Source organism: Staurois parvus, unplaced genomic scaffold (assembly GCF_062004578.1).
Source record: "Staurois parvus isolate SC_StPar_1 unplaced genomic scaffold, SC_StPar_1.0 ptg000745l, whole genome shotgun sequence".
NCBI lineage: Eukaryota > Metazoa > Chordata > Amphibia > Anura > Ranidae > Staurois > Staurois parvus.
In genome coordinates this window covers 796,615-819,492 of record NW_028318541.1, presented here as the reverse complement: position 1 = coordinate 819,492, position 22,878 = coordinate 796,615, and the positions used below count along the sequence as shown (strand labels likewise).

General features: G+C 39.8%; 1 protein-coding gene and 1 long non-coding RNA gene across 2 annotated transcripts in view; one reads left to right on the top strand and one right to left on the bottom strand.

Annotated features, from left to right (window-relative positions):
* BANP (BTG3 associated nuclear protein) overlaps nucleotides 1-22,878 on the bottom strand; it is a 454,339-nt gene that overhangs the window by 207,719 nt on the left and 223,742 nt on the right. The gene's annotated exons all lie outside the window — the stretch shown is intronic.
* The window catches only part of LOC149445178 (uncharacterized), a 112,548-nt gene continuing 99,164 nt past the window's right edge, over nucleotides 9,495-22,878 (top strand). Inside the window, exon 1 of the long non-coding RNA XR_016306443.1 lies at nucleotides 9,495-9,655. This is a non-coding gene — a long non-coding RNA (uncharacterized LOC149445178). The remainder of the gene's footprint in view (nucleotides 9,656-22,878) is intronic.

The window sequence follows — 22,878 nt, the reverse complement described above, 5'->3', positions numbered from 1 at the left end:
AATACAGCACCTTGAAAAAGTATCCATACCCATTGAAATTTCCCACATTTTGTCATGTTACAACCAAGAACATAAATGTATTTTCTTGGGATTTTATGTGATAGCCCAACACAAAGTGTCACATAATTGTGAAGTGAAAGGAAAATGATAAATGGTTTTCAAAATGTTTTACAAATAAATATCTGAAAAGTGTGGCAGCATTTGTATTCAGCCCCCTTTACTCTGATACCCCTAACTAAAATCCAGTGGAACCAATTGCCTTCAGAAGTTACTCAATTAGTAAACAGAGTCCACCTGTGTGTAATGTAATCTCAGTATAAATACAGCAGTTCTGTGAAGCCTTCAGAGCCTTTAGAGATCATTAGTGAACAAACAGCATCATTAAGGAAAAGGAACACACCAGACAGGTCATGGATAAAGTTGTGGAGAAGTTTAAAGCAGGGTTAGGGTATAAGAAAAATATCCCAAGCTTTGAAAATTTCACAGAGCACTGTTCAATCCATCATCTGAAAATAGAAAGAGTATGGCACAACTGCAAACGTAATAAGACATGGCTGTCCACCTAAACTGACAGGCTGGGCAAGGAGAGCATTAATCAGGGAAGCAGCCAAGAGGCCCAGGGTAACTCTGGAGGAGCTGCAGAGATCCACAGCTCAGGTGGGAAAATCTGTCCACAGGACAACTATTAGTCGTGCACTCCACAAATCTGGCCTTTATGGAAGAGTGGCAAGAAGAAAGCCAATGTTGAAATAAAGCCTTAGGAAGTCCCATTTGCAGTTTGTGACAAGCCATGTGTGGGACAGAGCAAATGTGTGAAAGAAGGTGCTCAGGTCAGATAATACCAAAATTGAACTTTTTGGCAAGTTTTTGTAAAATGTTGATTTTTTTTTTTATTTAATAAGATATATCTCACACATGCCATGGACATATGTAGAATTACACCTCAAAACACATTCTTCTACTTCTCCCAAGTATGGGGATACCACATGTGAGACTTTTTGGCAGCCGAGCCACATACAGGGGCCCAAAATCCAATGAGCACCTTCAGGCTTCAAGGGGCGTTAATTACACATAGGATTTCCAAACTAGCCAACACATTTTTAGAAATTTTAAAATGCCAAGATTAATACCCACCCCTTTTTGGAAAGTAGACAATCCAAGGTATTTGCTGAGAGGCATGTTGAGCCTTTGAAAGGATTCATTTTTTACCACAGGTTTTTGGCAAATTGTTTTTTTTTTTTTTTTTTTTTTTACACAAAGTTGTCACTTTACTGAGATATTTCTGACACGTCTTGAGTATATGTGGCAATACACCCCAAAACACTTTCTGCTACTTCTGAGTATGGGGATACCACATGTGAGATATTTTGGGAGCCTAGCTGCGTTCAGGAGCCCAAAATCCAATGAGCACCTTCAGGCTTTCAAAGGGTGTAACTTGCGCATTTGATTTCTGGACTACCTATCACAGTTTTGGAGGACCTAAAATGCCAGGATAGTACAAAAACCACCCAAGTGACTCCTTTGTGGAAAGTAGACAGTCCAAGGTATTTTATAAGAGGCATGGTGAGTATTTTGCAAATCTCATTTTTTGTTACAACGTTTTGAAAAATGAAAGAAGAAAATAAATACATTTTCGTTTTCCAGGGCAATGTTCCAAGAATGACACCTGCAATGTGTAGGTAAGCACAGCACTAACCTTCCATTCATACTGTATATGAATCTTTGTGTCTGGAGTTGAGCTTTAAAATGTATATGCTTGAAACCATTATATACCAGAAGCAAACGTGAATCATTTCTGTACTTCGTATAAAAGTGAAGTACACCTAAACCTAGTGCAAATTCAGAACTACAGAATAACAGATCGTTCTTCATTCTAGATGCTCCAAATCTGTCCGGCCATAATTTACACGCATTTCTAGGATTGGGAATTGCAGAACAAAGTCACAATGATTTAAGTTCAAGCTTGATAAATAGGGACATATTAGAGCCAGGAGAAGCAGTTTCCAGCTGTAAACAAACAGCAATTTCTCCTTGAAAGACATTTCTGGACACGCTTTACATAAACACAAGGTTGAAACTGTCCTCTGTGGCATGACAAGCCATCCTGGCATTCAAAGGAGAGGTGTGGGCACATTGAACAGACATTGAATTATTGTATTTCCTAACCCGAGCATTATCCAGCTTCTGACAGAGCCAGTCATTTGTTTTTAGAGCCACACGCTGGTAGCCTGGTCCTAATAAAATGATTTCATATACCCAAACCAAGACGAAACCGCTGGACACGGGAAGAGTTAATTTGGCACTGAAGTCGCCACGTTGACAGCACCATGTATCAAAGGTAATGGCAATGTTTAAAGCAAAAACGTCATGTAGCATTAACGTAACATTTCATTTGCTGCAAGCAGATGATGGCTAGAGGAACGCTTAGGGGTTTTAACTTACAGTGGACCTGACAACAAAATATTTTACATGCTACAGAGTCCAAAAAAACTGCATACGTTATGTAACACAAGAACAACTAAATCTCTTTATTCTTGATACCGCAAGTACCTATCCATGTTTCCAAATTTATAGGTTATACAAATATTACGAGCTTTTAGTGGCATCTCTCTAGCTCAGCTTAACAGCTGCTGAGATAAGTTATCAGCTATAATGAAAATGAATTATTTTTATTGAATCAGCTAACTCACACGCTTGCATTGTGAGAGGAAGCAGTAAAGTACAACCGTACTGTAGCACTGCAAAGAAGGAAGCTGAGTCTGTGTATGTAATCAGCACACATGGCTGTGCAGAAAAAAATGCTTTGACAACATTACTAAAAAAAAACGCACTTAACTAAACAGTTTTTTTGTCAAACCAAAAGGTCTATGGGCAGTGATCAGGTAGTCACCTGGGCAATGCAGATCATACCCTCCCACAATACCATGTCACCATGCCATGTCACATGATGGGAATTTAAGATGAGTATTTGGAGCTTAGGTACAGAGTGGCGGCATGGGAATGTTTTTTTTTTTTGGTTTCTCATTGAGCACAACGGCTTAGTGACGAGCACATCTGCCATGCAGCACTAGGCCAGGACACATGCATGTCTTCCTGTGCTTGACTGGCCTTCCTTCCACAAAGATATGCTATAGCAGATGAATTTGGTGTGCGCATGTGAGATAGAGACCTTAGAATGTAAGCTCCTTGAGGGCAGAGACTGATAGGAATATAAAGTATGTAATGCACAGTGTACATTGTCGGTGCTATATAAATTCCTGTAATAAATAAGCATAAGAATTTTTACATCAAGGTGATCTCTTTTATGTGTACTATAGATCTATAAAATCATGTACCCTAATTTACCCCGCCAGTTTCTTTGGTCTTGCTTGGTTTGTCTTTGGTTGCTCTTGCATTAATTATGTTATTGATGTAGCACCTTCCTAGTTAGGCGCTATCTAGGTTAGGCAAATTGAGTTCTTTAGCTCTACTGTAACCAGTTGAGCAGCTTGTGATAATTCTAGGCTATTCTGTGTCTCACTGGTTGCAGATGTAACCTCCTGCCTTCTGGAGGGTTCTGGAAAGTAGTGGGCTGGAAGAGTCAGATCAGCAGCCTGAATATTTTTGTGGTCCCAGTCAATCCTTGGGGGAGGGTGCCAAGAAGGTGACTGGGAGTCTGGGACTAAATAGTTTAAGGCCTGGAACAGAGGGGTCTAATCCAGAAGGAGAAGATCCCAGCCTGAAGGGCTTGCCATCTGCTCATCGAGTGCCTGGCTATGCTAGTTGAACTCTGCTGGAGCTGACTGAGGGATTTCTTTTTTTGGATCTGGTCTGAAGATTTCACAGGACATATGTCTGGCTGATATTGGCATCCAACTATCCAAGGACATTATATTGTGAAAAACTTACAGCGCAATATGCCTATCCACTTCAATATAATCAAAAAATAAAAATAAAATCAAAAATATTGCAGCTAACATGTATAGTGTTCCCACATATAAATAATAATATACAACGATAATATTTTGTATATTATCCAAGGACATTAGTGATTACGGACCGATTTGTGAGATCCCAGTGACTGTGCACTGCTGCTATCCCTCTTGCATCAGAGTCTGTCTGTGTCTGAAAGTGGACATTCCCTATGGTGTCCCTAGGTAGATCAGATCAGTCTATTATTTGCTACTGCAAGGACTGTGCTAAGAATTTCTTAGAGGAAAATAGGTGTCCTCAAGTTGCTACTTAACGTTACTGGAATATCCCACAGTTAGCCTGCACCCATCCAAGTTCAAGGTTTGCATAAAGCATAAAAAAGAATACCCTAGACTAATCATTGAGACAGAGGAGTGGCTAAGATTGTGTACCTGGCTGCTAGTGCACCTACTGGGGAAAAAACATGGGACCAGACCATCGGGTCCTTTAGGCTGCATTCACACTTGAGTGATTTGTAGTTTGAGGCTCCAAGCTTCAAAAATGCTCAAACTTCAAAGCCAATTGTTCTCTATTGTGCTTGTTCACACCTGACCACTGGAACAGGCACGATAAAAAACAACAGATTTTTAAACTTTGAGTGTTTTTGGAGCTTCGAGCTTCAAACTACAAATCGCTCAAAGTGTGAATGCAGCCTAACAACCCCGTCACATCGGGTGTGACTTGGTATGCGATTTGCATGCCCTGCGACTTGCAAATCGTATGCCAAGTTGCACCCTATTGTCCGCTATTAGAGAGGTCATATTTATTTATTTCAGGTACTTATATAGCGCCGTCAATTTACACAGCACTTTACATATATATATTGTACATTCACATCAGTCCCTAACCCTCAGGGGGCGTACAATCTAAAGTCCCTAATTCACATTCATACATACACATACTAGGACCAATTTAGACAGGAGCCAATTAACCTACCAGCATGTCTTTGGAGTGTGGGAAACTGGAGTACCTGGAGGAAACCCATGCAGGCACAGGGAGAACATGCAAACTCCAGGCAGGAGGCACCATGGTCGGGAATCAAACCCATGACCCATTTACTGCAAGGCAGACGTGCTAACCACTAAGCCACTGTGCCGCCCATATTGGTGCGGTTCTGACTTGGTCGGAGCCGCACCGATTTCTAAAATAGCGCATGCACTGCTTTTGTTGCAATCTGCATAGTCGTCTGTGTCAGATGTCTTGCAAATTGCAACTGAAATCGGCAGGTCACCAGATTTTGAAATCGTGCAACTTCACTGTAAGCCGAACGATTTCAAAATAGGCTTTGATGTTATTTTTGTATTGTGTCTTCAAAAAGTTTAATAAAACAAGAGGTTGAAATCCTTTGGTCAGCTGTGTCTCTTCGTCTATTTTGAATACAAAATATTTAAGCTTGGACAATTCTTGCATTTACATCCATTGTACATTTTGTGACAGATACAAAATATTGTAGAGGGAAAAGCACAGATAGTGCAATGAGATTTAACAAATTATAGAAGAATCAAATTAAATTATGAATTCTGGAAAAAGATAACAGACTACATCAGGGAATCCGCAAAATGTGATGAAACATTACAAATGGGGAATAATCTCAGCAAGCAAACAGTGAAGAGATCCAGGAAACAAGCTGGGATAATGCACTGTGATAAAGTAGTGAGAAACGGACGGAAAAGCCGACAAATGGGCTCTTGCTGCTGACATTCTGCCCCAAAATCAGCCTGCCACAAGGGATCCAGAGATAGATGCTCTGGAAACCATTTGTCTTGGAGAATAAAAGCTATTTAATACAGGAGATAGACACAGGCCAGGATAAATCTGGCAGAAAACTGAGAAAATGTTCAATAAAACAAGAAAGCTTGCAAAAAAAAAATAAAATCAATAAAGGATTTGTTTTCTTCCTATAAGTCACAAATTGCGTGTTAAATGGGTAAAATTAAAGAAGAAATACAACCAGAAAACAACAAGATAAAAATGAATGGCCTGTTGAAAGATAAAATAAAAACAGCTTATGCTACAATCTCCACCTTCGACCCTAAGATTTCCCTACAGCCCTGCATTACTTTTTTCTACCACTAGATGCCCTCACTCTAATGGACAGCATTATTCAACTCACTTCCTCTGAGCCCAGGTCATCCTGAACCCACCCCCAGCCTGTGAATGGACGGTGAAAAGGGAAGCAGCACAGTGATGAGCTCATCTCTCTATCAATCTGCTCCCCCCATCAGCATGTTTCTTCATGTTTCAAATTCAGGTATATACATTGCAGGATTACATAGCTGTGTTATTTGTGTCTTTTCTAGCAAACTCAAGTTCAGATTTAATATTGACCTATAAAATCAATGTTTTAAGTTGACTGTTTACTGAGTTGTTTCATTTGTCAGTGCGAACTGTCCTCATTCACAATGCACTCTGCTCATGCAGAAATCTGTACTATTTTAAGTGTTACAGCTGAATGACTTTCATCAGTCATTTGAGAAAAATAATAAACATCTAAAAGGTCTTTAAAAATAGGAAAGGTTGAAGAAAAAAAATGTGACTATTAATGGAAAAATGTAGCTTTGCTACTGTTGGCTATTGTCCTATTTGGCAAGACATTTGCCATTGCATGTTTTGTGGATGCCATAGTTACGCGGCCAAGCTTCCCAGAAGATGCACGCAGAATAACGCCAAGGGGGCCTATGCCATAAATTTTTGCAGTGCAAGTTTGCAATATATGGGAATGGTGCCCTGTACTCCCGTAACTTTGCTCATTACCGTCTAGCCAAAGACCCCAGAGACTTGTAACATCTGAAGTGTACAGCAAGAGACCAGCGGAAGGCAAAAGGGCAGAGTATGCTTGAGTCCAAATCAAATGATTGTTCCCACAATTGATATGAAGTGCGATAACCAGCTTTAACAGTGTGTCACAAAGAGGATTTTGCGGGGCTCTTACCAAAAGGATTTTCACTTATATATTAAAGAGACTTACACATTTTGCAACAAGAACCGTTATGAATCAGTATGAAAGTTAAGATGAGAGTTACATCATTTACAGTATTAGCAGCATGTGCTATCAACAGAGGCTAAAATAATAACTCACTAGGTAGTAATGCTTTCATTTGGATGAAAATCCTGTAACAAATATCAAGACTCCAACCATTCATAGCCACACCAAATTCCCATTACACACCCCAATGGGCACCTCTGCCAATTGGAATATGGACAGGCTTTCTGTTCTTCTCCTACCCAAGAATTATACAACCTGCCTGACATCCCCCCAAAAGACTCAGAATCAGGACCCCCGAGGGCATCGAGAGCGACCATGTTCATCCTGTCTCACAGAAGGTTGCATGAGGTGACCACAACTTCACCAGATGCAAGTCATTTTGTTTTGGATTCAGCAACCATAGTACATATATACACTACACTATAAAGGTTTTCTCATCTTTCCTCTTATCTTTTTCTAGTGGACTCTCTGAACCATCCTATGGGTCTTAACTTGCTTTTTTAGTGGTCACCTGAGGACCATCACTACCCTCCACATCCCTGTAACCCGCACCTTTAGAAAATCTTTGGCATCTGTCTTATGTCATTTCTTCATTCATTTGAAGGCAACTACTTGAAGTAGTGTATATATACACTACTTCCCCCATCCTAACCCCCCATCGCACCTGAGCATTAGTGCCACAAAGACTTCTAGGGGCGGCATCCTGAGGCTGAAGATCAGAGGCAAGCCCATAGAAGTCTATGGGGCTGAAATGTTGAGGTGTGGCCAGGAAAGTGAAGACTTGTGGAGCAAGCTGTAGACAGTGGAGTTGCGGCTGTCAGATCTTGGTAAGAATGCATCTGTGGAGGGGGAGTGTGGGTTAGGTTTGGCCATGGAAAAGGGGAAGAGTATAAATGCACTTATCCTTTAAAGAGTATTAAATAGGACATTTTCTGCAATGTAAGCATCCTGCCATCAATCTCATCCATTTTGAGGAGCTATGCTGGCTGAAATATTTTTATCATTATGCAAACTTCTGGGAGTGTTGGATGCCTGGTGCCCTTGCTGCTCTTTGTGGTTTCTTCTGTTGATCCATATATCACTACGATATCCTGTATTCATGTAGAGGCCAGCGCCAGAATCCACAGAGTGCAGAAGGGAACACCAGCATCTAACAATCCTGGAAGTGTCAGATTATAAAAACATTCCAGCCAGGGTAGCCCTTGAAGACATCAGAGAATGGCAGAGCAAAGAGCAGGAGGGGTATGTATTAACTCTTTACTTAATGTAAAGCCATCTTTAAATACATTGGAGACTAATGACAAAATCACCATAAGGTAAAGAGTTCGATTTACCTGTAAATCTACATTTTATTTACTCCATTGCAGTAAGGTTTTGGCAGGATTGTTCAATACCCCTGGGTGACTGCAGGCAGTTTGTACATGATTCTGTGTCATGCAAACACAGAGGTCTAAAAATGATGGTGCTTGGGATGAGGGAGACAGTAGGCACCTCATCCCATCAATAATAGTGACCACATGACACAACTGCATCTGCAAAACCCAACTAAGTCACATTGTAATTGCTAGGAATTGTTAACCATGTTGTAATAGCTTGTAATGAACATTTGTTGCAACACCAAAAATGCCAGATGTTTTTCTCAACAAACCTTCTGAACTAATCTTTTATCTCTATTTCTATGTCTAGTTATGTTCAAATACTCTATAAACCTTATTCTCTTACAAAAAAAAAGTGTTACTTGGAAAGAGGCATATTGGCTGCATTTTCACAGAATTATTTTTAAGGCCATTTAGAAAATGATATTGGCAACTACAGGGTTTATCTAGCAGGATGGATGTCAGGATGAATGCAGGCTGTGCCAATGAGTCCATTTAAAAGAAAATTATGTTTGACTGAAAAGCATCTTAAACTGGAATTTAGTCTTGCTGAGTGGAGCCGTCCTTTAAACAGTAGTGAGCGCATGAGAGATTACGTTCTGCAGAAGGAAAAGTGCTGGTGAGGTTAGACATTTGCAGATGACCTATAGATCCTGAAATAAGGAAATCCTGTGGTATTAATGATGTGTGCACACCATGTGTGACTAGAGCAAACAGAGGCAACTCCAGAACAAATAAAACTTTTACTGTCAATGAGCGATCCATATCCAAAGTCATAAAAAAACACAATTCCCTTTCTACTCCAGAAAAAGTCATTTGTTAAGAGTATCAGACTTCGAACTTTACACGCATGTAAAATGTGACAAACAGGCCATGACGCAACATATCTAATGAGGGAGCAAGCTGTGAGCCATTAGACAAAAGTGGATGCAATTATGAACATTCTGACTTTTTAATTATCACCCTGCTGTCACCAGCGGAGCTGAATTAAAGACACATGTATATGGACTGGAGGTAATAACTGTTAGGACTTAAAGCAGAACTTCACTAAAAAAGGTAACATTTTTCTGGTTCACTCCCTCCCACCAAGCCTGTTACAGAGTTACTTTTTTTGGTGAGGGGGCAATTAGCAATTTTAACATCCCTTGCCCCACCCATTCTTCTCATGCAGACTTGTCATATGTCCCAGGAGGCCGCAGAACCATTGAAAAAGCAATGTGCAGGCTTGCGCATGTGCAGGGGAGAACCACAGTCAGCTCCCGTATCCAAGATGGCGGCACCAGAAACCCACAACAGTAAGAAAAAACGGCTGTGAGAAAACAGAGCTGGACCTCAGGCACAGGTAAGTACCTGATTTTTAAAAGAAAGCAACCACCGTATTTGTAGCTGATGACTAAAAAAATCAAACTGAAGTTCCTTTTTAAAGTGAACCTCTGCCCTGATCATCTGCTGGAAGTCTACAGGCATTACACAGGTACACTCATTGACCCATTTCTCTTACATTTGTGCATTAAATTCCTCTTAAAGAAGACCTAGCATCAGATATACAGTATTTATGTTAAAGAGCAACTTCACCCAACACCCCTCCAACAAAAGTCAGCACAATGTTCCTTTCTTGTTTTTATGCTGCATAAATAAACTTACATAGCCAGTGGATCCAGTGTTTTTCTGGCGCCGTTCCCCCTACTCCATGTCATCAGGAGCCATTCCTGCAGCTGGCTCCTGATGATGTAGCGGCTGATGCATCTTCCTGCTGGAGGAGGCGGACACGTCATTCTCACCCAAGAAAGAATGGAGGCAGGGGGTGGGCTATGAGAAACAGAATTTTTCTTTCTTTTTAACTGGATTGCTGTTTTATGCTGAGGAGGGAAAAGGATTGGGATGGTGTATTTTTTTGAGTGAAAATATTCTTCCAGTACAGCGTACAATAATGTGACAGTGTAAAGCTTCCAGGTATTTATTGCCTCTCACAGTTCAGGCATCATTCAGAATCCCTGCCTACTTTCTGGACTGAGATGCTGGTGCAAAGATGACACAAACAATTTAATCCTAGTGTCTGTGCAGTTCTTGGCTGTGTTGATATGCTTTGGCCTAGATCAGTCCCTTGCTGCAGCTTCTCACCTTGTGACTTGCAACAATGTTGCAATCTATTCGCTGAAGCAAGAGGAAAACGATTCCTCCTCCCTGCAGCAGACTGATGATATCATCTCAAGGAGCAGGGCCCTCCTATCCCTCTTGTATTGATCTGTATTGTTGCTGTATTGTCTCCCTTTATATTGTAAAGCGCTGAGCAAACTGTTGGCGATATATAAATCCTGTATAATAATAATAATAATCTCACCCTAGGTAATGTCACTGACTGGAGCACAAGGACAGCTTTTTAACAATAAAAAGTACAGCTTTTCTAAAAAAATAAAAATAAAAAAAATAAATGAAAGTGCTGCTGTATATTGTGACATATCAGGAATTGTAAAGTCCACTTTAAATAAAAAGTAAATACCCCTCACAGCAAAGAATAATGTTACCGAGACGAGCGCCATATAAAAACAAGCCGGATCCACAGAGATCACCCTTTCCACAGCCAGGGTTAGCGCCAAAGCTGGCTTTCCACAGATGCCAAGCGAGAGACGGTAGAGCAGAGCTGCTTGCCATGATACAAGGTGTGGCTCTAATAGATTGTTCAGCTATTGCCAGCATTAACAAATGTTATTTGCCGTTTTATTAGAGAACAGACTTGTAAGCTCCAAAGTTTAATTTCTGTCTGGCGGCAAATTACAATTCAAGCTGTGCTTTTTCATTCTGTTTAAATGCCTTGTGAGTTTTTAAATCTAAAACATATATATATATATATATAAAATGGAGTAGATAAGTACGTGCAAAACGACACCTCGGGGAAATATTAAAAGTCTGAATTGCAACAACATATAAAAGGATGAGTAAACTCTTAAGTGCAAAGTGCACTGTGTGTAAAAGCTACCAGTACTATCCCAGGCATTACCGAATTGTTCCAAAAACAGATCCTAGCTGCAGATAATGAAGATATGGGTGTCATCCAACAATAAATCATTTACACATGAAACCAACCAATTTTTTAAGAGGCCGTTCTTTAACTTCAATGACATTAAACTACTACTTTACTGCCACCTAAATCCACAGCTATTTTGTTTACTGCTTCCTTGTGTGCTAAGCTGGCCATACATGAGTCTTTATATTTTTTTTTCTTTCAAACGCCAGGTTGAATGAAAGAAAATTACTTGATTCCCCCATTCACACACTCGATGTGGAAGGGGGAATCCTCACGCTGAGTTATTACATTCTGACAGCAAGGAGACTTCCTGATCAACACCACCTACAATGCTGACCGGGAGAAAGTTTTCCAATACGCTGCTGAAACGGCTGAATTTCAATCCATGTATGGTTGACTTTAGATATGCATTTCTATCCTCCAGCACAGGAGGATAGCTGCCTTTGGATAAGGCAACAAAACATCTCTGTATACAGTATAAATTACTAGATTAGAAAAAAACACACTGATGAAAAACTAACATTTTCAGCATGAACATTCTTATTTCATTTGTTCAACAAAAGGGATTATTGAGCCTTCATTTTGTAACTAAAGGACTGTTAGGAGAACTTTATAGCTATATAGTAGATAAGGTTGGAAAAAGAAACAGGTCCACGAAGTTCCACCTCTATGGCCTCATGCATAAAGGATGTTTTTTGTTTATTTACTGACTCTAAATTCATCTGCATGTTATCCTATGGATTCATGAACACAAGATTTTAGCAGCGTCTTGTGGCAGGAAAAAACAATTTATTCTGGCAAATTAAATTAATTAATGCCCAAACGCTTGACGAGAGTAAACGCGTGTAAACACGGTGCACACTTTTACTAGTGTCAAACATTTTTCTTTTGCTAAAACGCTGCTGGCTTCTAGAGGAATTAAAAATTATTGTCAGTGTGCATGAGGCCTATAAGTGTATCTGGGAGATTTATGTGTTTGAAAGATATAGTTGTGCTCAAAAGTTTGCATACCCTGGCAGAAATGGACTATTTATACACTGACACTAATTGCAATTTAAAAAGCCACAGATGTGGGGCATTAACCTCTAATTGGCATTTTAACCCGTGTGTGTCACCTTGTGTGTCTGTACCAAGGCCAAACATTCCAGGGGAGGGAAATTTTGGATCATTGCCATTTGGGTGATTTCTGTTATCATTATGATTTAAAAAGGAGCCAAACAACTATTTGATAATAAATGGCTTCATATGATCATCATCCTTCAATAAAAGAGCATTTTTTGGCATGATCAGTCATATTTTCAATATAAATGCCAAAATTTCACAATTTCTGCCAAGGTATGAAAACTTTTGAGCACAACTGTAACTATACAAGTAAATGTTTTAACATTTACAAATCTCAGCCCCCATTGCTCTACAAATCTGTACAGGTCCACTTTGGCAGCCTGAAACCTGACATAATCAAAGTTGATTTACACCTACCCCAAAACACCTGTGTTTGTCGCCTGCTTGTAACAATATCCAGACTTGAAACCTTCTATTTACCACTGCCATGGTACACTAAAGGACTTTGATGTAAACACAAATGGGCACCAGGGCATGAGGTGAAAAAGTGCAAAACAAAAATGTTAATAGTTGACAATTTTCAAAACACAAACAAACAATGCATTTCAAAGGCAACAACAATCACCTCATCAGGGCTTAAGCAAGGGAATGGAGACTTAAAAAGACTCAAACTGCAAATTTAATAATTTCACCTGACTGAAGTTTTAAAAAGAAATTAAAAGTGAATGCAGATTCCTAATACAGGTATCTATGTTTTATTTTGACGTTTGAGTCTTTCAAGTCTTCGCTCTTTTTCTTTAAGCTCTGATGAGGGTTGCTACTGCCTTCTACACACGTTGGCATTTTTGTGCTCGAATTGTTATCTAATAAAACTTTACCAGACACTTCAATGGCTTGGTGCCCATTTGTGAATGTTTCCATTTGAGTCACAGTCTGGTACCTATTTTTTTTTGGGTTTTTTTGGCTGGCTTACCATTGAGACTAAGCTCATCTAAGAACCTCCTGTCCGAATAAGCCTAGAAAAACCAGAACCTCTCAAATATTATCTTCCTGGAGTACCCTAACGGAGACTGTTTGGGTTTAAACACATGTATAACTGTCGAGAAACTACAAGAGACTGCTGAGAACTGCTGACATACTACAAAGGGCTTCCAAGGCATGATACAACAAAGACTGCTGAGACTCTTTGGTTACATGCAGGGCTGAGTGATATGTTTTCAAATGTCCCCTGTGCAGTTCTATAACCTGTGAAGTCAATGAAAGACATCATTCAGCCACAGCAACCAGAGCCCTGCTTTCCTGTGTGTTTTAATATAATGGTTGCAAAGATGTTTAACTAAACCCTGACCGGGAGAATTCCGCCTGCCCAGTAGCTCCTCCACATGATGACCCCACAGGTATCTGACCCAGTGAAGGACCTTGCTCTAGAAAGCATAGAGATCCTTTCCTTTGTTTTAAAGAGGAGATTCCTTCTCTATGCAAATAGAATTAATCTCCCTGTTTTTCTTTCTGGACACATGCAATCCTTCTTGCTTTCCGTGGGTGAAGTGAGTTCCATTTACATTCCAAACGTCATATAGAGTGCCAGCGATCTGATGTGCTGGACTAGATAAGGGAACGGATTTCAAGTGTTGTAATAGATTTCGCTTAACGGATACGTCTACATTTGAGAACATGGTGTTTTCAATCAACAGATTTTACAAATGAGAAGTTGGCTTACATAAGTAGTTAGATAAACTGTGGTGAACTGTACCTAACCAGGGGCAGACTAGGAAAAATGGAGAAGGCAGAGATCTTTAGTCTTAATAATGAAGTAACTTCAAAGGCAAGTGTACTAGCAAAATGCAGCAGCTGGTAAGAAAATTCACTTTTCACTAAAAAATGATTAGTTACTGCACTTTGAACATTGGGTTAGTAATCCCATTAATGAAAACCAATTCTCAGATGTCAACCCACACTAGCAGTCTTTCTGTGGTGGATAGAACAAAAGGAGTACTGAAATATCTCTTCTGGAGAAAATGCTGCTTAAAGTCTCTTCTAATGCCTCCCGTGTGACCAAACCCGTAGATATCTGGTCATGTTATTTCTGATGAAACAGAATATCAGCATTCAGCTTGGCTGATCCTCCACTTCAGTTGAGATTGTGTAACCATTCTTAAAGTAATTTCTTTTAATTATCGAAGGAACAATATTAGCCTTTAACTGTATATTAATTGGTCCAGTATGCAAATTAACTGATATGTACATTTCTTTATTAAAACAATAATATGTTTAAGTAAATAGTATCTCATCAAGATCTTTTTCTCTTCTGTTAATGGTAAATCGACTTCTTAGTGCCTCTTGATGCTGTTACTGACATTATATGATCTTAGAATAGATGTACATTTGTATCTTTTTTGCTAATAAAATATTTAAAGATGAATTACAGGTAAAAAGCTAAACAGAGAGATTAAATAAATGTGTAGGAGTTGTTTACCTGCTGAAAGATTTCTATTTGTAGCACAGATCTGATTTTTCCCTGTTTCAGTTGTCCTTCCCCAAGTCCATGACAAGTGAAAGGTGAAACAATGATGAGTTCATCTGTCTGTCACTCTGCCCTTTGCTATCAGCATGCTCCTTGTTAGTGCGTGAGCAGTTCAGCACAATGGCTGCTTGTGCTTCTGCTCCCTCTCCCAGTCTGAGCTCTGATGTACAGGAGTTCAGATGGGTGATTCTAGGTCAAATGAAAATATTTTTCAATCCAAAATATAAATGTAATATAATGCAGCTCACCAGTCCTTCAGTGGGATGACTTCTTTAGATTTCATTTTTTTAAGGCTAAGAACATTTTCTGCAACTACAGAAGAATATCGGTTGATCCTCCCAGAAATGTGTCCTTGTTAATTTCTCTGAGCTGAACTGAAATCTCAAACAATGGTATCATCCATTCCTGCTATTTTATGTGAACTCCTCTTCACTATGTAATGGAGAAGGTGTTTGTAAAATTGTAAACTAAGAGAGCAGCCTAGGGTAACAAGGCTGCTGTTCCATAAATAAAGTATGGTAAAGTAAGGGGGCTGTCACACTAGGGCAGGAAGTGTGTTTCTGATAGGATCACCAGATGAAAATAAAAGGGTAAAAAAACAAATCCAGACACCATGGGGTTGATTTACTAAAGGCAAAGTTCTGCTGATGTCCATCATCCAAACATGTGCAAGCAAAAATGCACTCTTTTTGTTTTCCTTGCACGCAATTGGGTATTTTTGCAAAATGTAATTTCACCACATTCACTAAGCTCTTTGGAAAATTTCCTTATAAAGTACAACTTCCCTTGAAGGGTGAACAGTCTGTTTGCTATTAATATACCAACCCCATGTCTAAGCACTGGTAAGCTACAGTCTTTTACATTTCTTCTTAGGTTTAGAGATACTGGTTGCATTTAAAGTGTTAGTTCACCTTTACAGAAAAGATATAAAGGTGAACTAAAATTGTATATCCTCCCCACCCTCGGCCCCTGCTGTACTTATCTCTGGGAATATTGAGCTGTCTTTGCCCATGCAGTCAGTCCAGCAGTCCTGGAATTTAAAATCCCCACTCCTCTCTGTGCAGCACTACCAGGATCGTTCAGAATGATTCACTTTACAGGCACTGACCGATCAGAATCACTCTGGCTCATACTAGAAGTGCTGCACAGAGAAAAGGGAGAAGAGTGGGGATTTCAAATCGCAGTATCACTCGTCTGGCCGCATAGGAACTGACAGCTCAACATCCTCAGAGGTAAGTACAGTGGAGACCAGGGGGAAGTGGGGAAAGTGTACGATGTTAGTTCACCTTTACATTTTTTCCTGTAAAGGTGAACAAACACTTTAATAATGTATTACTGAACACAGGGCTGCATTAATGTGCATTCTTCATATTTGCCAAGAGTTCACCTTTAAATTTGCTCTAGTTTAGCATTCCATAACTGTAATTGCATTATCTTTGCAAACAGAAAGGTTGGGGAGGAGGGGACCGTCCAAGAAATGTAGCAGCAAATATTTGACATTACATCAAAATGACAGAAGATCTTGCAAACATTACAAAATGCTACTTCATATAAGCCCGTTTTAGTTTTGTAAGCTCCAATTTCCAGAATGGTTTTCCTAATATTAGAATGAACATCAAAAACTTCTCTGGCAGAAACTTTAAAGCAACCTAAAAGGAGAAAGTGTAGACATTACAGTTGGTGAATGACTGCCTTTTCCCAGCTAAAGATCTAACTTCGACTTACGCACAAGTTATTTCCTCTTTCGTGCGCCGTCAGTGTGCGTCTGAACAGGCTTTTCTCTCTTAATAGGGAGGATAAGTGTGTTTTTGAACAGCAGATAAATATGTGTTTACCAAGGCACCTATATAAACAGAAGTGTGTGCACATGCACTTTCATATTTGTACAGTTACATATTTTATAAAATACTCCCTAGACATCCTGTTACATAAGCCCTTTCCAGAGCATCTCAGAAATCCATCTGGACGGCAAGTATCCATCACACTGTCCGCCAAGAAAAACAAAGTTATGAATCACCATCGAGGCTATCAGCTCTTCCAAAGAAGCTTGTGGCTTTGTAAATGATGGTTAAGGAGGAAACTTAAATATGGCATTTCACCTAGCATTTGAAATACTAAGGCATCTTTTTTTTTTTTTTTTGAAGAATGATTACAAATTAACCTTTTCAGACGTTCATATGGCACTATGCTGGCCTCTTTGTTGGTGGAGCGTGTTGTGAAGTATGAATGAGAAATCCTGCCAAACGCTTGATTTACATCAGTATAAGGGGTTTGGTGTCTCTGTGACAATTACACAGTCGATACTAAGATACTCCACCAATTCCACCATATTTTTCAATGATAGTGTTCATTTAAAGCGGAGTTCCACGCAAAAGGGGAAGTTCCGCTTTAAAGATTGGTCCCCCGCTCCCCATTAAGGATTGGCACCTTTGGGGAGCGGGTACCAGAAAATGACAGGTACCCACTCCCACTGCGATTGCCTAGGCGATCGGAAGCGGAAGTTGTCCTCCTACCCTCTCTCCCCGTAGTCTTGTGGGACACGCGACAGGTCCCAGAAAACGACGGGGCCATTCAGGAAGCACATCGCTACTCGTGCATGCGCAGTGGGCACCCAGCAGTGAAACCGCAAGCTGTCACAGCCAGGTGCCCACACTGAAGATGCCGGTGCCTGGAATACAGGACGGCCAGTGAAATGGGCTGCGGCGGGGGCAACGCAGGATCGTGAGACAGGTGAGTGGCTGTTTTTTTTAAAAGTCAGCAGCTACAGTTTTTGTAGCTGCTGACTTTTATTATTTTACAGTGTGAGTGGAACTCCGATTTAAAGACTGTCAACTGAAATAATTGGAAAACGTGGCTAGGACATTTCCCTGATATGTGTTTCTCTTCTGGATTAAATGAATCAAAAATAATATAGTATTCTCTAGAAAAGTGTTTTCTACACTGCCATTGTTGCTCCAAAATAAATATAGGTATGCAAAAAAAATACATATGGCTTGAAGCACATATGAAGGTATTGGTTGTCAGGTTTTATTTTTTGGCTGTCATGTTTTTCCTCACTTCCAGTCCCGACAGTCCAGACAGAAAAGGAAGTGAGAAGAAATCTCTGTGAATTAAGTGACACTAAACAATATCCTTATTCTGCAAAAGTAATCCATACATATTCACTACTAAATGGCCCTGTAATCTATTTTTCATGAAATTACTTCTTAATGTGTTTTTTCTGCCTCCTGGTAATAGTAATGAGGTCATGAACATCTTCTTTTCCACTCCTCACTTCAGTTTGTTTGAAACAAACAGCAGGTCATGTGAACTGCTCCATTCACACTACAGATCCTATAATCCATAATCCACCTGAAAAGAGGGTGGATATGTTCTCACACAGAGTGGGACCAAAAACAGTGAACGTTGCCACCCTCTAACAGGCAGTCAGACCACAGCAAAAAAAAAATGAGAATGTGGAGGCCAGATGAAATAGAAGGGACTTTCTGTGAAAAAAATACTTGAACAGAAATGTATTTTTAAACCAGAGTTAGTGTTGCTTTAAGGTGGTTATGCTCTTAGACAGTAGCCAAAAGAACAGGTGTCCCCATTGGAAGAGTTTTCTTATGTTTCTGTTCTCATTTAGCTGTCTTTTCTTTGCAAGTGACAACTGCCACCAGCTCAAAATGAGGAAGCATTTCCTCACCGTGATCTCAGAAAGCAGAAATATTTCCACATTGCAGTCAAAAATAAAGAAAAAAGTTTTGGCTTTATATGCACTCTTCTGCAAATTCTGTATAGCAGCTGCTTAACTTAGGCTGGTCATACACATATAGACTTCCCTCATTCAGCAGTGCGTTGAATGAAAGAAATCCAATAGATTCCACCATCCATGCTCAACAGCAAGGATAAAGGATTCTCACTTCCCAGCTATTATATTAAGCAGCTAGCTGGACATTTGTTGCTGAATAACAAAACAGTAATTGCATCTGATTGGATGCAGTCACTGCTCGGCTGAGGATTTTCCACCAGGCTCCTTCGACAAAAGTCAATTGAAAAATCGTTTTTTGTCAAGCTGGGTTATGCTGACAGGGTCACCTACAGCTCCACTTTTGGCATATTTAGCAAGAATTGTGGCCGTTTATGGCCAACTTTATTGTTTTCACCTAGTTCAGTGTATTATAGGGATACTATCAGCAGTGCAAAAACTGATCTGACAGATATCGGGTCAGATGTAAAGTTGGAAGAAAGGCAGATGTTCTTTAAAGTTGCTAGTCAGATTGGAACCAAGAAGGCCCATATATCTTCAGAGAAGGCTTAGTGCAAACATTTTTGGCCAAAAATGTAAAATGACCTACACTTAAACGGAACATTTTCCTCCAGTTTTGTAAATTTCTTCCTATCCCAATGAGGGCATGATGGCATTGTATTTTGGAGAGCTTTATATAAAGGTACTCAGTTAATACAGAGCCATTCTTTAGTGCTTGTAAGCTATTGATACAAAGATATATATTTTATTTAAGGCAAAAGACTAACTACAGATATCAATTACCAGTTTTATATGAAGCTGACTTGCCAGTGGACTAAAGCTGAAGAATTCTGGTCCAGAAAGTTGATTTGCAGTAAAGCTGCCGCAACTGGGAAAAAAAAAAAGGATTGTGTAACAAGGGAATTCGGGAAACCATTTGTACGCACCCAGACCCTGCTCATGGGCCACATTTATGGGGATAATCCTGACTAAGCACTTGAGAGATTAATTCGACTGAGTCAGGAGCTGATTCAGTTATCATATTTTGGATCCTTCTTGAGTCACGCTGGTAGGTTTCTAAAACTATTTATGCATGTGTACAAGTCACAGGTGAATCTAAACATAGTAGAGGGTGGGTCAGCATAAAACAGGACATTCATGCACCAAAAACCTTAAAAAAGACATTTTAAACTTTCTAGTGCAATAATCTACAATATTAAAATCTGTTTTCAACAGTGTGCTATGGATTACCAGAAAACATACACTTAAAGCAGACCTTCACCTAAAAATGAAAGTTCCTTCTCTTCCCTCCCCCATCTCCAATTTTAGGATATTGTTGTTGTTTTTTCCTGGGAGCAGGTACCCGTGAGAACTATGTAAAATTGTCCTGCCCGGGCCAGGTCACAGGCAGCTGCAGGAGCAGTAACAACTGGCTCACACATCAAAGATGGCAGCACTGGGGATCCAAAGCCCAGTGAAAGATCGGCCCTAGTGAAGACAACTCTGGACTCCTGGACTGGTAACTGTATGTTTGTTAAAAGTCAGCAGCTACAGTATTTGTAGCTGCTAACTTTGAATATTTTACAACGGGAAGGAATGCCCTCTATAAATGAATACAAGACTGCCGCTGATTGGCTAAAATGGTGGGGCAGGTGGATGACATCTTGATTTCTACTTAGGCTAATTAGAGGATTGATAAAAATACAAGCCTTCTTCTGAATGGTGGAGAAGAACTCAGCCTGACTCTTCAATTTCAACCAGCAGGCGGACACTGCAAACTGGACACAGCTAATGCCAATACTGTGTATTACAGCACACATACCAACCACAGCTACTGTTTAGTAAATAACAGTTTGCTTGGTCCAAGAAAACTATTTAAAGTGCAATGAAACCTGGAATTCTACTTTAAGCTTTGAAAAAGAAAGCTAGAAGCAGACCGTTTGTCATGCATAGGTGCTTCAGAATTGGACTACTTCAATTTTTGGAAATTCCCCTCTAGGAGCACATTTAGTGTGAGTTGTTGCAAAATATTTGCAGAAGGTCAGGGAATGATGGGTGATGGTTAGAAAACCTGCATATATGATCATTGCAGATTTCAATATGCCTTTCACTCTAACAACTCTCACTCAACCTTTTTTTTGGCTGGCAGTCTCTTTTGGACAGTCGGCAGGCTGGAACAGTTTCTTTCTAATGGAATATTAAAACAGATACAGTGTTATAATAACCATTACTGAGGAAAGTGGGACAGAACATCAACAACACATGAGCAATGCCAGGGTGTCACAATTGGCATTTGTTCGGCAAAAAGCTGAAGGTTAAAGAAAAAGGACGAGGCACATGCATAAGCGATAGACAACTGCGGAAAGGAGCTGTTCTTACGACATTAATTGAGCGATTATTAATAATTTTAATGCTTTGCATAGTTTTGTTTGCTGGATTGTTCTGACATAGGATTCTGGTCCTTCTGAGCTTGCCATCTAGCAGCACGGCCCACACGAAGAGCAGATGGGTTAACTGTCATTTTATAAATGCACATATTACAAAAACTATATACAGATATATGAGATCTGTTACATTTCACTTTTCAGAATTTTAGTACTATGCACAAAAGAAGCCAAGGTGGAAGACCATAAAATCAGATGAGATTTAGGATGTGAAAAGGACTAGCCAGTGGTCCCTAGGGAAGCTCAGAGTGTGCACCAGACATGAAGGAAATAGGAAAGCCCCCAATGTATACTTTGCTTTTCCTGAATATTAAAGTGTTACTAAACCCACAACAGAAATATGAGTCTGTATATGCAGTAAAGCATGCTTGTGATACTCACTGTGGAACGTAAGGGGTTAATCCTCTGCACTGTGTAAAAACGTGGCTTGATCCTGACTTCTCTGATCCTCCTTTTCTTCCAGTGTCCCCCTCTTATCTCCTGATAAGACATATCGTGTGGAGCCACTCTGCACATGTTCAGTTTGGTGTGTATTGCTAGAGAGGGTTTTTTTTTCTTGGGAGAGTGCATGTGATCAGCACAGGGCCAATCAGCACTGTCCAGACAGAATTCAGGGGTTCTGCATCATCCTAGAGCAGAACGAAAACTCCTCCTACAAGCTTTAACATGCGCTCGGCTTGACACTGATAGAGGTCACAAGGCAACTCTAACTGATGATGAGAAAAGGTATTTAGCAGTTTATATTTACTATAATAATTACATTTTCTGTGTACTGTGGGAGACCATATATAATGAATGCAGGGTCCTGGGTTTAGTAACACTCAAAAGCCAAAATAGCAGCTTTAAATGCAAGTGACCCTACAAAACTATGTCTAAAGCTGTCTGTTTAATAGAAAGTAGAGAAATGTTGGAAGTTCCCTCAGGCTTTTTTGCTATCTGTGTCCCCACTGGGGAGATTTGCCCTCTCTATGTAACCTAGTGAAAAATATATAGTTGTTTTCCAATGGGGACACAATCACAGTGGATTTCCATTCCTTTGAAACGACCTACTCTCACTTCCCGTGTTGAGACAAGGAAAATCTCCCAAAATGGACAGCAATAAAAAGGATGGGGAAGGGGAGGGTTAACCAAAATGGAAAAAAAAAAAAGGTTTTATCTTGTGATTTACTTTATGTATTACACAATAGGATGTTAGATTCTCCTGTCACAATGACCCCTTGCAAACTGCTATATTCAAGTGATTTATGATGAGCATTTTACTAACCCTAACACAAATATTTTGCCGTGTTCTGCAATGCATGACCACAGAATGACGAACAGCAATTAGTTGAGAATTTGAAAAAAAATTCATGCTGACAAAACAGCACAATCTTCCATTCCAATACTAGAACTATGCACTATTCTACAAATTCCAGATACCCTCCTGTTGTTGTTTTCCATATGCTGCACTTCATGGCCTTCAAAAAAAAAAAAATCTCTCCTCTTCTCGTGTCTAAAATAACTGCCCTGTTATGGGGTTGTCACTGCTCTGTAGGTGGACAACCTGCTTAACCAATCATCTCTTTTTATCACCCTATGTTGTGTGTGAAAACCAGAGCCAAATTCTTCTACAATACACAATGAACAAATATAGGTCATTAGATCTGGAATAAATACAAGCAAGTGTCTTTTCCGAATTTCTTAGCCATCCACAACACATATTAAAGTGCCATTGTAAAATCTGTCACCTATTATTCTGCATTGCGTCATAATGAGACTATTTACAGTCCAGAGTGGAAATATT